The sequence below is a fragment of the Prionailurus viverrinus genome, chromosome D1, assembly GCF_022837055.1.
Source record: "Prionailurus viverrinus isolate Anna chromosome D1, UM_Priviv_1.0, whole genome shotgun sequence".
Classification (NCBI taxonomy): Eukaryota; Metazoa; Chordata; class Mammalia; order Carnivora; family Felidae; genus Prionailurus; species Prionailurus viverrinus.
In genome coordinates, this window is record NC_062570.1 from 13,859,831 (window position 1) to 13,874,080 (window position 14,250).

The 14,250-nt window shown below is 47.6% G+C and overlaps 1 long non-coding RNA gene across 1 annotated transcript; it reads left to right on the forward strand.

Moving 5' to 3' along the window:
- The first annotated feature begins 1,243 nt into the window (after window positions 1–1,243).
- LOC125147066 (uncharacterized) lies at window positions 1,244–13,486 on the forward strand. The gene is made up of 4 exons (XR_007144997.1): window positions 1,244–1,591; window positions 4,550–4,706; window positions 8,135–8,295; window positions 13,257–13,486. It is a non-coding gene; the product is annotated as an uncharacterized LOC125147066 (long non-coding RNA).
- Window positions 13,487–14,250: the final 764 nt, after the last annotated feature.

Consider the following 14,250-nt stretch of genomic DNA (forward strand, 5'->3'; position numbering starts at 1 on the left):
TCACCTTGGGAAATTTAGAGTCCTGTGGCTTCCTGGCTTCAACATTCAAGGCCTTCTATGGCCCAGTTCCTCTTGATGAGGTTTTAGCCACGGGCAACTCAGTGTCTCCAAAACAGTCTTCCCACCTCCCTCCCAAGGTCCTCTTCCTGCATGAAGCCTTCCAGGGCTATACCAGAAGGTCAGGGTCTCTGAGTTCTTGGGCAGGTGGGCTGTGAAGGAAGCATAGCTAGAGTGGGGCGGCAGGGGCGGGGGAGGGGGCGTGCCCTCCGAGCACATCCCTGCAACATGTTGCCTTTCTGTGAAATTTGCCAAGGTATCATCTTGAAATGATGGCGGTCTAGGGGAAACAGGGCAAGTAAACTTCAGGGAGACTGAAAGCCCCCTCCCCACCCCAGACCCTGCCCCCAGGCTCTCTTACCCTGGACTAACACCTCCTGATGACTCTGGGCAGTGGGAATCAGCTGCTCGCCTGGCCGAACCTTGCAAGACGGTAGGGCAGATGGAACCCCTCTGGCTTTCACACCACCCACTTCTCCCGGCACGGGCATTGCAAGCTAGCCTTTTCGTCAGCAGGATGAAACTACACTGGGCCAGGGTCCTGGTGAGTGAGGGTGGAGGCGCCCACCCAGCCCCTGTGCAGAAGGCTGGCTCTCTCACTTCCGCTGCTCCTTTGTTGACGGAGCAGGCGTGACAAGGGAGCCGGGAGCAGAGAGCTCTCATCCCGAGAGCTGTCAGCCTGACCAGAACGGGCATTCATTTTCAGGATAAATAATCAACTCAAAAAATGTACCAAATTCATTTTCAAATTGGCTTGTCAGATACACGTTTGCCCAGGACAAGTCGGTTGAATAAAATGTATCTTGGGGAGCAAGGTGAGCCGGCCTGTCTCATTCCCTTAGGGACATCTTGTAAATAAGGGCCATTCTTGAGGCCGGAAGCAGAGAATTCCCCAGAACAGATTGAATTCTGGCTTTGTCTTAATGAACGTCAATATTTATTACCAAAGGCGGTGTGCTTCTTGGAGTGATAGAGCATTTCACCATTTCAGCCCTCGCCTGTTGCCTTCCCAGGTACCAAATGCTATGTAATTGCGGCTCATAAAGGCAGCAGACAATATTGCCAAGGAAACTCACTCCTGGCTGTAAATCTTCATAATCAAACCCAGCAGGGCTTTGCTTTCTGGTTTGGACAGAGTGTCCCTGAGGGCAGGGCCCACCCAGATTTTCTAGTCCTCCTTCCTTGGCAGGGAGACCCCCGAACACCCTCTGGTGAGGCAGAGGCTCCTGCTGGGATTGGGGATGAGGGCGCCAGCCAGCAAGGGCTGGAGAGGCCGAGAAGTGACAGAAGTTACTGTCCCCACCCCAATGCAGAGCTGAGAGAGACAGACAATCACTCAGAAATCTGGAAGGGCCCTGAGAGGTTATTCTATCCAAACTTCTTGCTCTGCAAATGAGGAAGTGAGGCTCAGAGAGGTGGTTTTTGCAAGGTCACACGGCTCCCAGGCCAGGGCTCTTCCTATTTGGCCACACCATCTCCTGGGGGTTAAGGCGTGAGCTCAAAAGAACGCCCTGAGCTGGTTCCTCCTGCAAGGGTGAGTGGCTCCCAGCTGGAGATTTTCCTCGACTCCTGGTAGGTCCTACTGCCAAGAAGCCTGGCTTCCTGGGGTCTTGTCCAGACAGGTTGCTTTTCCTAAGCTGATGTAAGCCTATGATCTGCCTTGTCCTTTCCTGGGGAAACCTCTGGAAATCAACTCCAAACTCCGCCCCTTAACCAAGACGTTCGTGGGGACAGCAATCCCAGCTGGAGAATCTGTACAAGGAAATGGAGATTCGTTTCAGGTTTTCCTCTGAGTGAACAATACATTTGTTTCTAGTAGGACCTTAGCTCTACTAAGGGGAGGAGGAGAGGTAAACCTCTCCAAGGAGTCTAGAAGGTCAAAGGAAAGCCTGAAATGCCTGAGCTCAGGACACTCGGCTGGGCCAAGTTCAGCTTCTGGTTCTACCTCCTTTCTTCCTTCCAACTTGCTAAGGACAAGGATGGCCGCAGGGCAGGGACACAAAATGGGTTTTCGAGAGTGATGTCATGTGGTTCCCAGACACCAGATCGCTCTGCAGAAACTGCCTGGCTGCTGTTATGGGAGTTGTGTTGAAGAGAATTATAACTTTTGACAATGGACATCTCATCTTGCACAGATGCGTCCTTTATAGAATCTGCCAGCAAGATTACAGAGGCATCACAGCATAATGGGAAGAGGAGTCAATAATTCTGGGGTTATTGATTGTAACCAGACCCATTCTTCTTTTTTAATTTATATTTTATCCACTTTTTTCAACCTGTTTTTTTTTTTAAACCCATCCTCACAAAAGCACCTGATGGATCAAATGCAGTTGATTACATTTTTAAAAATGATAGGAGTAATTTGCTGCCCTTAGGAAGAATCCAGGACAAGGCAGTATGTGACTAGAGGGGGAGAGGAATGCTTGTAGGGAAGGAGGTAAGGAGGGAGAGGGAAAGGAGTGGGGCACAGAGCAAAACAGGAGCAGTTTGGTGAGGACAGCCCTGCTGACCCTGCATTCGCTGATGCCCTGATCTGGATGAAGACTCCATCAGTGATCAGATTTCCTACAGCTTTGCAACTCCACTGGGTCCTAGTGCATCCCAGAGGATACTTCTCATCCCTCAGAGCCTACTTCCTCCAGGAATTCTTTCCTGATAAGGCAAATGGAGACACTGGGTGGGTCAGGACAGGGGGAATGTGCACCAAAACATACATGTAAATATGTGCATGTGTGTGCCCCCCTATGTGTCTTCATTCCAGAATGTTTACCCATAGGATGCAGCAGCTAACTTGACATGTGTTTTTAATGGTTGGATTGGGCTGTGTGGAGCGAGCTAGAAATAGCTTGTAAGCTCTTAAAAAATTGGTTATACATTTTTGATGTCCCCAATATCCCTTCTGATTCTAACCCACTATGTAGGGTAGTATGACAAAACTGTTGGGGATTTGCTGAATAATCCCCAGGGAATTAAACAATCGCTTAAACATCCTTTTCTTGTGGAGAAGTGACCAGGGACTTCTCTGGTCACCAAAACAGGTGCAATGCGAGTTTCTGGTTCAATTTCTAAAATGCCCGATGGCTATACTCCATTGGCTTCGCTTCTCGTTGAGAATCCTTCACTCTGTTTCCAATGATCATGAACTAGACCACGGAATGTCCAAGTAGAGAAGGGCTTAGACATTGCTGAGTTCAAACCTCTCATTTTTCAGAAAAGGAAACTGGGTCCCAGAGGCATTGACATGAACGTGCCTCACGGCCAACAAGTGGTTTCGGTTAAAATTGAAGGCACATCAGTATACTCTCCCCATGCAAAATTGGTCTCTTCTCTGCATCGCTTCGTTTTCTTACATGGACAATAGCAAGAACCGATCACCTGGGTCTCTTCCCACCTTCCCAAAGTGGCCCAGCTGAGTTACAGAAAGTACTTCTTTCCTATTTGCTTCTAGATGGATCTGAAAGTAGGCGGGGCTTGAAGAAACTGTAGGAGGCAGAAATAGAGCTAGATTTCATTTCCTCATCTCCTGCTGACTCATTTTGTGTAGGCCTGGATCACTTTTTTCCAGGTGGGGCTGGTACTGACATTCTGGAAGTTTTCGTTAAGGTCAAATGAAATGAGAAAGAAAGACTTTTGTGTCCTTTTGCTTTTTAAGGTGGGCAAAAATATGCCACAAGAATTCTGGATTGTGCTTCCACATCTAGGATGTGGGAGAGGTTCCAGAATGGATGAGAAGGAGCAAGGGGAACATTTATTTTTTCTCAGTCTATGTCTTGAGGGACCAAGGAGACCCACAAAGATGGCCATGATCCTTGGCTGACCTTGACTTCTTGCCTGGCCCTGTCTCAGTCTCCATAGCCAAACCCTCTAGCCATTAGCCAGAGGCTTGCACTGTCTTTTTTCCTTTATCTCTGACCTATTCAGAGGTGGTAACATTTGCTTTGGTGAAAGATACTAGCCTCTGAGTCAGAAGACAAGAGTGTGAAACTAATCATTTAACTTAGTAGCTCTGTGATCTTGGACAAGTCACTTCAACTCTTCAAATCTCTGTTACTTTGTAAAGCAAGCGGAAAGATGCCTGTTTACCCTACCTTACCCAGGTATTGAGGACCAACGAGGATAGTTTGATGATATCATGGCATAAATTGGAATGTGCCATCCACATGTAAGACACTCTCCAAAAAATAAACTGTTTGAGAACAGTTTTAGAATTACAGAGAATGATAATTCAGAGTTCTCACATAACCCACACCTAGTTATTTCTATTATTAACATCTTACATGAGTACGGTACATTTGTTACAGTTAATGGACCGATAATGATAAATTATTATGATGAAGTTCATAGTTTCACTTTCCTTCATTTTTACTTAATGCCCTTCTCCTATGCCAGGATCCCATCTGGGATGTCACATTACAGGTAGTTGTCAGGTCTCTAGGCTCCTCTGACCTGAGACCGTTTCTCACACTTGCCTTGTTTTTGATGACCTTGACAGTTCTGAGGAGGACTGGCCAGGCATGTTGTAAAACGACCCTCAGATGTGATCTGTCTGATGCTTTTCTCCTGGTTAGCCTGGAGTTCTGGGTTTGGGGGAGGAAGACCACAGAGGCAAAGTGCCATTTTCATCACGTCACATTACTGGTATATCACAGGTGAGCTTTCTGTTGTCTGTACTGATGTTATTTTAGAATCATACTTTGTCACTAAGAAAAGCCAGGGACCCCTGTTTTAGAACCCACTCTCACGGTGTCTGGGTCCCATGGCCCTGGAATAAGAGTCCTAGTACAGTTTTTCCCCTAAAATAGGAGAGGTTCTTTCCAGTTAGACCACTGAGTCTGCCTTTCTGGTCACCTGGGCTTACCACTAATGAGCTGCTAATAACACAACCGTTACCTATGCAAATGAAGGGAGCCGGCTGGAGGGGGTGCCGGCAAGGGCTCACTCCCTTCCAGTGCTAAGTAATCAATCACGTTGCTGTGGTTATTAACCATCTTAACTGAGGTGCTCTAAGAACTGACCCCCGAGGGCACCTGGGTTCCTGGCTTGTTTACATCAGTGGATTATTTCTCAGGAGACTCTGGGCCTGGGAGTGGTTCATTCGCTTCTGCTCTAGATTAATGGAGCAGTGTGGTGTCAGGGGCGACAAAGGAAAGAGTCTAAAACTCTCTATTTGGTTCACCTGCTGAATGCTGTGTGTATCTGGGATAGTGAATTGCCCTTTCTGTGCCTCAGTTTCTCTTCTAGACACTTGTAAGTAATGGCTTTTATGACTTAGCCTCTTCCTTGTCAGGACACGGTCTGGGGAAGCGGTTTCCCATGGGATGGCCGTACTCTGACTCTACCTAGTTATCACTTGTGGGACAGGACGACACGTTGAGATGTGTGGCCCCAGAAAAGCCTGGAGAGTTGGGAGTCACAACAAGGGTACAGGCATGGGAGAGCAGATAGTCTGGTGGGCAGCAAAGCACCAGCACACATGTCCTAGTTTTTCCTCTGTAACGAGAGGCAGAGGGAGTGGACAGGATACGGAAGAAAAGAACTTCTTACATTAATAAACATTTTAGGGCCTCCTGGGTGGCTCAGTCGGTTGAGCGTCTGACTTCAGTTCAGGTCACGATCTTGCAGTTTGTGAGTTTGAGTCTGTGCCGACGGCTCAGATCCTGGAGACTGTTTCAGATTCCGTGTCTCCCTCTCTCTCTGCCCCTCTCAACAAAATAAATAAACATTTTTTTAAAAAGTCTTTAAAAAACACATTCTAGTTGTTTGCCATAGAAGCTGTCTTTTTTCTAAAATCAGGACAAATATGAGATGGTCTCTGCAGAACCCTTCGTCCCCAAGACACGTACCATGCTATGTGCCTTTTTCTCCCATATTTTAAGTGTCTCTGGCCTCTGTAGGCTGGACCTACCAAAACCAGCTTTTAGTACCCCTCTACACCTAGATTGTTGGGGCACAGAGGAGATACCTCCCAGTGTGGCTACCAAGCTAAGAATGGCTCTCACTCCCATGGCACCGGTCCCCAGGACACCGAGTGGGGTTTGAGGTTCTAATAAATCAGAGTTTTCCCCTTTGGGCTATGAAACAATTGGAAAATAGAAGAATCAGACAGGGATCAATGTATCAGTTTTGTGGGTGGTAAAGTTGTATGGGAAAATAAGGTTTGGATCTGAGGCTTAATGAGGTTTGGCACTTGGGCTTTCTTTCCTTCCTTCCTGAATTGAAATTTTGGACGCAGTCATAGGCAGAGACATTGAGTGACTGCCGGCCTGCCCAGGTGAGCTCACTACCGGAAGAAGACAAGAATGCTTGTGGCCTGAGTGCAGGCCGATGAGGAGTGAGAAGTTGTGAGAGAGAAGGAGAGTGTATACGTCAGGAAGGGGATCACAGCCTGGGTGGGCCTGACTTCATCAGGTCAAAGCTCTTCAAAGGGACCGGGCTGTCCCCTGAGAAAGAGATTCCCCTTGCTAGCTTGACAAAATAAGCCACATATTGAAGGAAGCCCACAAGGCAAGGAACTGAGGTGCCCTTTATGAAATGTGGGCAGCCTCCAGGTAACACCAGCAGAAAGTCAGGGTCCTCAGTCATACCACCATAAGGACGTGAATTTTGCCAACAACCTGAATACGCCTTGGAAGCAGCTGCCTCCCCAGTTGAGTCTCCAGATGAGAATGCAGCCAGCCAACCCCTAGACTGTAGCCCCTGTGAGACCTTGAGCAGAGGACTCAATTAAGCTGTGTCTGGACTCTAGCCAACAGAAAATTGTGAAATAAAAATGCATGTTGCTTTAGGTCACTAAGTTTCTGATAATTTGTTATGTAACCAGGAAAACTAATACTATCCCCTTGGAGAGAAATGAAGGGGACAGGAGTAAATGGTGGAGAAAAGAGATGTAATGTTTCTGTGAAGGAAGCAGTTATTTTATGGACCCAAGAAGTGTGGAAGGAAGGAGAAAAGGTGCTTCCTCCCATTACACTCAGTCTTTATTGTCCCTCACACCATCCTATTTCTTTTCTGAATTGGATTTTTGCAAGAAAGAAAATAGAGTTTGAATGGAAATCAGAGAGAAGCTACACTATCATTTGCACCATATAGAGAGGTTCCGTCAACTCCCCTGTTTGAGAATCCTTTTCTTCTTGTTTTTTTTTTTTATATTTATTTTATTTTATTTTTGAGAGACACAAGCAGGGCAGGAGCAGAGACGGGAGACAGAGGATCTGAAGTGGCCTCTGTGCTGACAGGCTGACAACAGAGAGCCCAACGTGGGGCTCAAACTCACAAACCATGAGATCATGACCTGAGCCAAGTCAGAGGCTCAGCTGACTAAGCCCCCTAGGTGCCCCTCTTCTCAGGTTTTGATTTTGCAATTCTTCCTTCTGTTCCATGACATGTCCAACTATCCTTCCAATAAATCCTTCATCCTGCTTTTTAAAGAAGAAGAATTCTTGGGGCATATGGGTGACTCAGTCGGTTGAGCATCTGACTTAGGTTCAGGTCAATATTTCATGGTTTGTGAGTTTGGGTTCCGCTTTGGGCTTTCTGCTGCCAGTGCAAAGCCCACTTAGGATCCTCTGTTTCCCTCTCTCTCTGCTCCTCCCCTGCTTGCATGCTCTCCCTCTCAAAAATAAACATTAAAAAGTTAGAAAAAATTCTTAAGCCAGCTAGAGATCGTTGTTCTTGCTTGCGACCCAAATAAATTTTACAACCTGTTAAATTTTGCTGTTAGTCTAATTGCCATAAATTAGCCCCCAACACAGTGCCTATCCTCACTGTTTTTCTTCTGGAATAAGAACCTTGGGCTCTTTTCTGGTGTCTTTGGTCCACTAATTTTCCAGCCCTATCATTGTCCCTGTTGCTGATGATCTCACAGAGATCAGTGCCAATCTGGTCCTAACTTTTTAGCTGGAGGCTGCTGCCACTGAGAACCCTCAAGCTGGTTTCAGGGAGAGGGACACCCATTCTTCTTTTAGCTCCACCTTCTTAAACATGGGATTTCCTCTTTTCTAATTCCCATCAGCCCAGCAGAGATCAGACTATGATTTTTACTAAAGCCTTGAATCTAACAGAAGTTTTTTGCTTCTAGCACTGGCCATCGTTAGAATCCACACATGTGAAGCCAGCTCCAGAGCCCTCTGATGATGGGGCTACATCCCTTCCCAGCATCTGCTTGCTTCCACACATGCAGGTGCCATCTCTCTCCCATCTCTCCTGATTCCAGATCATCTGACCCTGATTCCCCAAATGGTAGGTATTTTCTTTTCTGCACCAATTTTGTTTTTGTCCTGAGATTAACTTTGTCCTTCAATGACTGATGGTGGAAATATCCATTACATTCAGGGGTAACTTCAACTCACCCCCAAGGTTGAATCTATCTGCATTATCTCAAACATTGATACATTGGTTCCATATGGCATTAGCCAAAGTCTGTCTTATTCAGTATCAGCTAATGTTGTTTGTCTACATGAACAGTCTAGTCTAGCTTGTGTTGGATGGATCCAGCGTCCATTGTGATGGATCTAAACGGCACAGTACCTTCCTCCCATTCCCTTCTCCCAATCTTAATATTGGGTCTTTTGGGGAAACAACAGTGGATAAGGAAACAAGCCCATGGATACATCACTCAAAAACAAACAGTAATTTTCAAGCACCTCTCTCCTGAAATATAAGTTAAGAAAAAGAGAAAAAAAATCCAATCAAATATGCAAATGGTGAGGATAAATTACTCTAAATGTGTGATATTAAATAGTACACTTGAAGGCTCAATTTGAAGCATCAACATTTGGATTGCTTCATGGCTCCCAGATCTTCCTCAAAAATTTTAGTGTGTCCTTGTTTTTGGTTTGCATTGGTAATATGTTTCTTTTGATTTTTTTTCCAAACTAAGGAGTACTTTCCTCCAAAAGTTCAATTCCAGTCTCCAATGCATTCCCTTTGGCTGTTTGATAGGGTGGAGGAAACCTTCTATTAGATGTTGGAAGAATGAATTCTAGTTCTTGCTCTACACAGACTAGTCACATTAGCTTCAGAATTCATTTAATCTTTCTAGAAACTTTATTTTATCTGTAAAAAGAGATGAAATATATGCTATTGTCTAGTCCTAAGGTTCTATGCTTACCTGGGCGTTAGTAGACAGGGTGTGACTGGGGCAGTCATACCAGGTACATGAGAACTTAGCTGCTTTATTCCAGAAGGAGTCAGGAGCCTCTCATGCTGGCTGTTCTGCTCATGTTTGTGGGTAATAGATGTGAAGGGGGACAGACACATACTGCTCACTGAAATGTGCGTGTAGGATAGGACCTATCTCCTGGGTGAAGGTGCCACTGTTTTCTCCTGTCCAGACCAATGCCTCTGAAGCATCACTAGGCAGGGCTTATCTGACTGTTGTGGAGGACATGGCATCTTTGAGCTAACATCGACCCCACCTTGTTCTAGCCCACCCATTTCTGTGTTCGGATTGTTCCTTGGCCAAATGTTTCATGTTACATATAAGACCTTTCTGTTTGTAGGATTACCTGGTCCTCCTATTTCCCTCTGGTCCCTGGGGCTCCGATAGCTGGGTTGTGTCCTTGTTTTTCCTCTTTGCTCCACCATCTAGAACTTTCTGAGTACCTTTGTCTCATGGGGCCATTCCAGTCTAGCCCAACCCTTTTATCAGTAGGCCCTGCTTTCTTACCTGCCTTTGCTCTCCCTCATACTGCTCCCTAGGTAGCAACTCCCAACCTGGGGACAGGGCCAAATGCATCGGAGCCAGGAACTAGGGGTCCAAGATGAGCTACTGTCACTCAGGAGCCCACTCCCCCCTCCCCCCCCCCACCGTCACAGGCAGGGTCCCCTGGTGCTATGCTGGCACAGGATGACTCACAAGAGTGCACACCTCCTACCTGCCTGCCCAGCTGTATTTTGTGTACAGATAGTGTGGTGCCAGACAGGCAAGCTTGGAGTCACTTAGGGGGATGATGAGATCCCTCAGTGTGTGTGTTTTAGAGTCTGCTGGGGACACTGCTATCAAACAGAGGGGTTTTTGTCCCTAATCACGTGGCTAGGTATCCAAGTCAGCAAAAGAAAACGGGTAGTAACTGAGAGAAATAAGGTGGCGAGCATTTAAGGGACATAGTTACTACTTTCTCCTCTCCTCCAGTTGTCAGACTTCCGAAGGAAAGTAGAGGTTGAACGCCTGCCATGTGTTGAGCTCTTCACTATACTCTTCTGCCTACCATCCCCCTCTCCGTACCTATATTCGCCCGCGTTATTCCTAGAAACCTCAGCTCCCATCCCAAACTCCTGCCCGGCCCTTACTCTACCAACAATTCATCACTTTCTAAATCTCACTTCCTGTCTCCATACTATTCTCACAGGGTTAAGTTAATGACTTTCATTTTATCAGTAAGGATGCAGCTCAAAGGCACAGTAGTCTTGCTGAGGTCAAAGGGCCAGAAGGTGGGAGAGCAATATTCTACCCTGGGTTTGTCTTTTTTTTTTTTTTAATTAAAAGTTTATTAATTTTGAGAGAAAGAGAGTGTGAGCAAGCGGGGGTGGAGTAGAGAGAGAGAGAGAGAGAGAGAGAGAGAGAGAGAATCCCAAGCAGGCTCTGCAATGATATTGCAGAGCCTGATGTGGGTTCGAACTCATGAAGCATGAGATCATGACTGGAGCTGAAATCAAGACTTGGATGCTTAACCGACGGAGCCACCTAGGTGCCCCACCCCCTGGATTTGTCTTACTCTTTTTTTGTTGTTGTTAAATTTTTTTTAACGTTTATTTATTTTTGAGAGAGAGAGAGACTGAGCATGAACAGGGGAGGGGCAGAGAGAGAGGGAGACACAGAATCTGAAACAGGCTCCAGGCTCTGAGCTGTCAGCACAGAGCCCGATGCGGGGCTCGAACTCACGGACCGCGAGGTCATGACCTGAGCTGAAGTCGGCCGCTTAACTGACGGAGCCACCCAGGTGCCCCTGGATTTGTGTTACTCTACAGCTCACAGCAACTTATGGGCCAACAAGTACTCCCTGTGCCCCAGAGCCTGGGGTGGTGCTGGCTGTCAGACAATGAGCTGAGGTCTTTACTCAAGGAAATCAGAATTCAGTGTGGGGGTGGGGGTGGTTTTTTGCGCTGCTTTATAAAAGCAAGAGAAGAGGGGAGTCAGGAGGAACTTCCTGGAGGAGGTGACTTCTGATCTGGGTCGTGAAGGTTGGGTAGAAATTGGCCAGTTCAACTAGAGGGACAGGGGGCTCTGGTGGAGGGGCGGAGATAACACAGTCCTGGACTCAAAAAAGAGCAGGGACGGAAACCATGGCTTCCCTGGCTGGGGATGGCCCGTGGGCATCAGGACGACTGTGGGAAATCGTACACCAGTGGGGGGTGTTAGCCTATTCCTGAAGCAAGAGGGACCTTCCTAAGTGCCAGTGGTGACAGCATGCAGTCATGGATGTGCCTTAAAAAACAGACCGGCAGGAGTGCACAGAGGCGTGTGTGAGTATGAGTGTGAGCTTTTGATAAAAACGCTGAAGATGTGGAAACCCATTAAGAGGCTTTTCCAACAGGTTAGAACAAAAGTGACAGAGCCTGGACCTTGGCGACAGCAGGGGGATGTGAGGTAGGGTGAGCCTGCCAAATAACTGTGGTAGACAATAGACCAAGCGCAGAGATGGATTCACCGGTGGGGGGCAGCCGGGGGTGGGGAGCAAAAGGGAGCTGTCGGGGATGATGAGGATGTTGTTAGTTAAATCACTTCGGTGAATGATCGTACCACTAACTCAGATAAGGAATGTGTGAGGAAAATAATAAGGTCAGTTTGGGACACAGTAGTGGAGAGCAGCACGCCTCTGCACGTTAAGGCTGGGGGCGGTCTCCGCTGTCCCCTGCATGATGAGGGGAGGAAGGGGGTCGTAGGGGCGGTGGTCAGAAGAGAAAGGGGTTATCCCAGGACATGGTCGGGGCCCGGGCTGCTATCCTAGCCGGCCGGTGAAGGTCGGCACTGGAGAAGCCCCAGCACCGGCTGTAATGCTAGCCTGCATCCCCGGCTCTCTGGTCACACCAGTGCCCCCCTCTCTGCTTGTCATGAGTCAGACACTGACAGCCTCCATGGTGCTGGCGATTTATCAGTGAGTGGAAAAAGATAATTGACCACCATCTCACCTCGCCTCGCCTCGGCTGATAGAGAGAAATCTAACTGCTTCATTCCACTGTAATTTCATATAATTCTCCATCTTTTTCTCCCTAGTTTTTACTTGGAAGTTTACACAAGTGATTGATGATTTGCTATCAAATATAAAAAAAAAAGAGGCTAAAATATCATTGGACAGTTTAACAGCCTTTAAAATATAATGGTCTCTCTGGCTGGACATCCGCAGTAGCCGTAGGAGCCCAGAAGGTCAAGCTTTAATGAACTGGTGGGAAATTAGGGAAGGAAAGCGAGAGTGATCCATGCTCAGAGCTGGCTCCACAGTCCGCTGACCTTGGGGGAAGAAGGCATCTTGTGATTTATGGACCCCCTCTGGGAGCGTTTCTGGGGCTGTCGGTAGCCCTTGGGGAGGGTGGCGGGGTTGGCCTGTGATGGGGGCTGTGATGGCCCTGGCTCCTGAGGCCGTTTGCTGGGGTCTGGCCCTTGGTTGTCCTCTCAAGATCACCCAGGGCTCAGCCTCTCAGCAGTGATCTCTCCGGCCTTCTGCCTCAGGGACAGCCAGCCTCTGACCCTGTCCGGAGAGCTCAAATGTTCCCCCCACCATCAGTTTTGTTCCCTGGAACCCTCTGACTTGCTCTCTGTATCCATATTGCTTCATTCTTGGGAGTGGAACTAGCCATAAAGCCTCTTTGCATATCAACCTCTGAGTGTATCAGCGTGATGCGGCAGGCAGAGGAGGGGAAGGACAGTTATCTCCTTATGCATTCTTATGCATTCTTCCAGGCCCTAAGCTGTATAGCATCTCATCAGAATCTTTCTCCCACCTCTCAGGGAATTATTATAATGCTCGCTTATAGATGAGGAAACCGTGCTTCAGAAGATGCAGTTCAGAAGCTGCTAAACCGGCAGCCAGTGATCCTGGTTCCTGGCATTCATGTCCTTATGCAATCCCCTCCCCTGGGGTGTGAGCCAAACCCAGAGATTTGTTTCTAATGAAAAGAATACAGCAGAAGTGATGGCATGTCACTTGTGAGATTAGGTTATTAAAGACTTTAACTTTCATCTTGTTCTCTTGCTGGCTCAGTCTGATGCAAGCCGGCTACCTCGGTGGGAGCTGTCTCATGGAAAGGTCTAAGTGGCAAGGAACTGAGGGAGACCTCCAGCCCACAGCCCGGGAGGCCCTGCGTCTCGTCAACAGTCAAGTGAGTGAGGTTGGAGCCCGGAGCGTACCTCCGTGGGTGAAGCTGGGAGAGGTGTGCAGCCCCAGCCAGCACCCTGACTGTAGCCTGGCAGAACCTGGGCACAGGGCCCAGCTCAGCTGCACGTGGAGTCCTGACCCACAGCAACTGCAGGGTAATAAATGGGTGTTGTTTTAAGCCTCTAGGTTTTGGAGTATTTTGCTATGCAACAACAAACAAATAATCAGAACAGTCAGATAAGTGGTGCAAAACAGACAGTTAATAAGCGGCAGCATTCAGACTCAAACTTGGGACTGCTTGATTTTAAAGTGTCACGATCTTTTCATGATATTATATTGGTTTAAAAAAAAAAAAAAGAAGATTGACATGTGCCTGCAGCTCCAGGAAGAGCTAGACTGGAGAGGTAAATTAAGTCCGTTGGACAGTGGGATCCTGAGATAAGCAGAGGGCCAGGCCCTCATGGAGAAACCGTGTATTCTATCTCTACCTGCCCGTGGCCCCTCCGGGGGAGCTGCAGACTGACTGCCCTTCCCCCGAAAGGTCTTTCCCATTAAGCAGATTGCACTTAGGAACACCCACCCAGGAGCGCTCCAGCTGATTTAAGCATCTTTGCTTTTAATTTTTGGTACCTTTCAGAGGGAAAGAGAAAAATAAGGTTAGTTTCCTGAAGTGTAATTGTTTTGGGCAGTTATTTATTAATGAAAGGGAACAACATGTCAACAAAGCCCGGGTTTAGCTGTAGAACTAATGTTAGCCAAGGCGCAGGCTATAAGATAGGTAAGCCTGCTGTCAGTCTGCATTTGTCCAGCTCCATGATCACCTATTAATTACTTGTGTTCCGGCCCCAGCTGGGGGACAGTCTCTGCTGCCTCCCCCTTG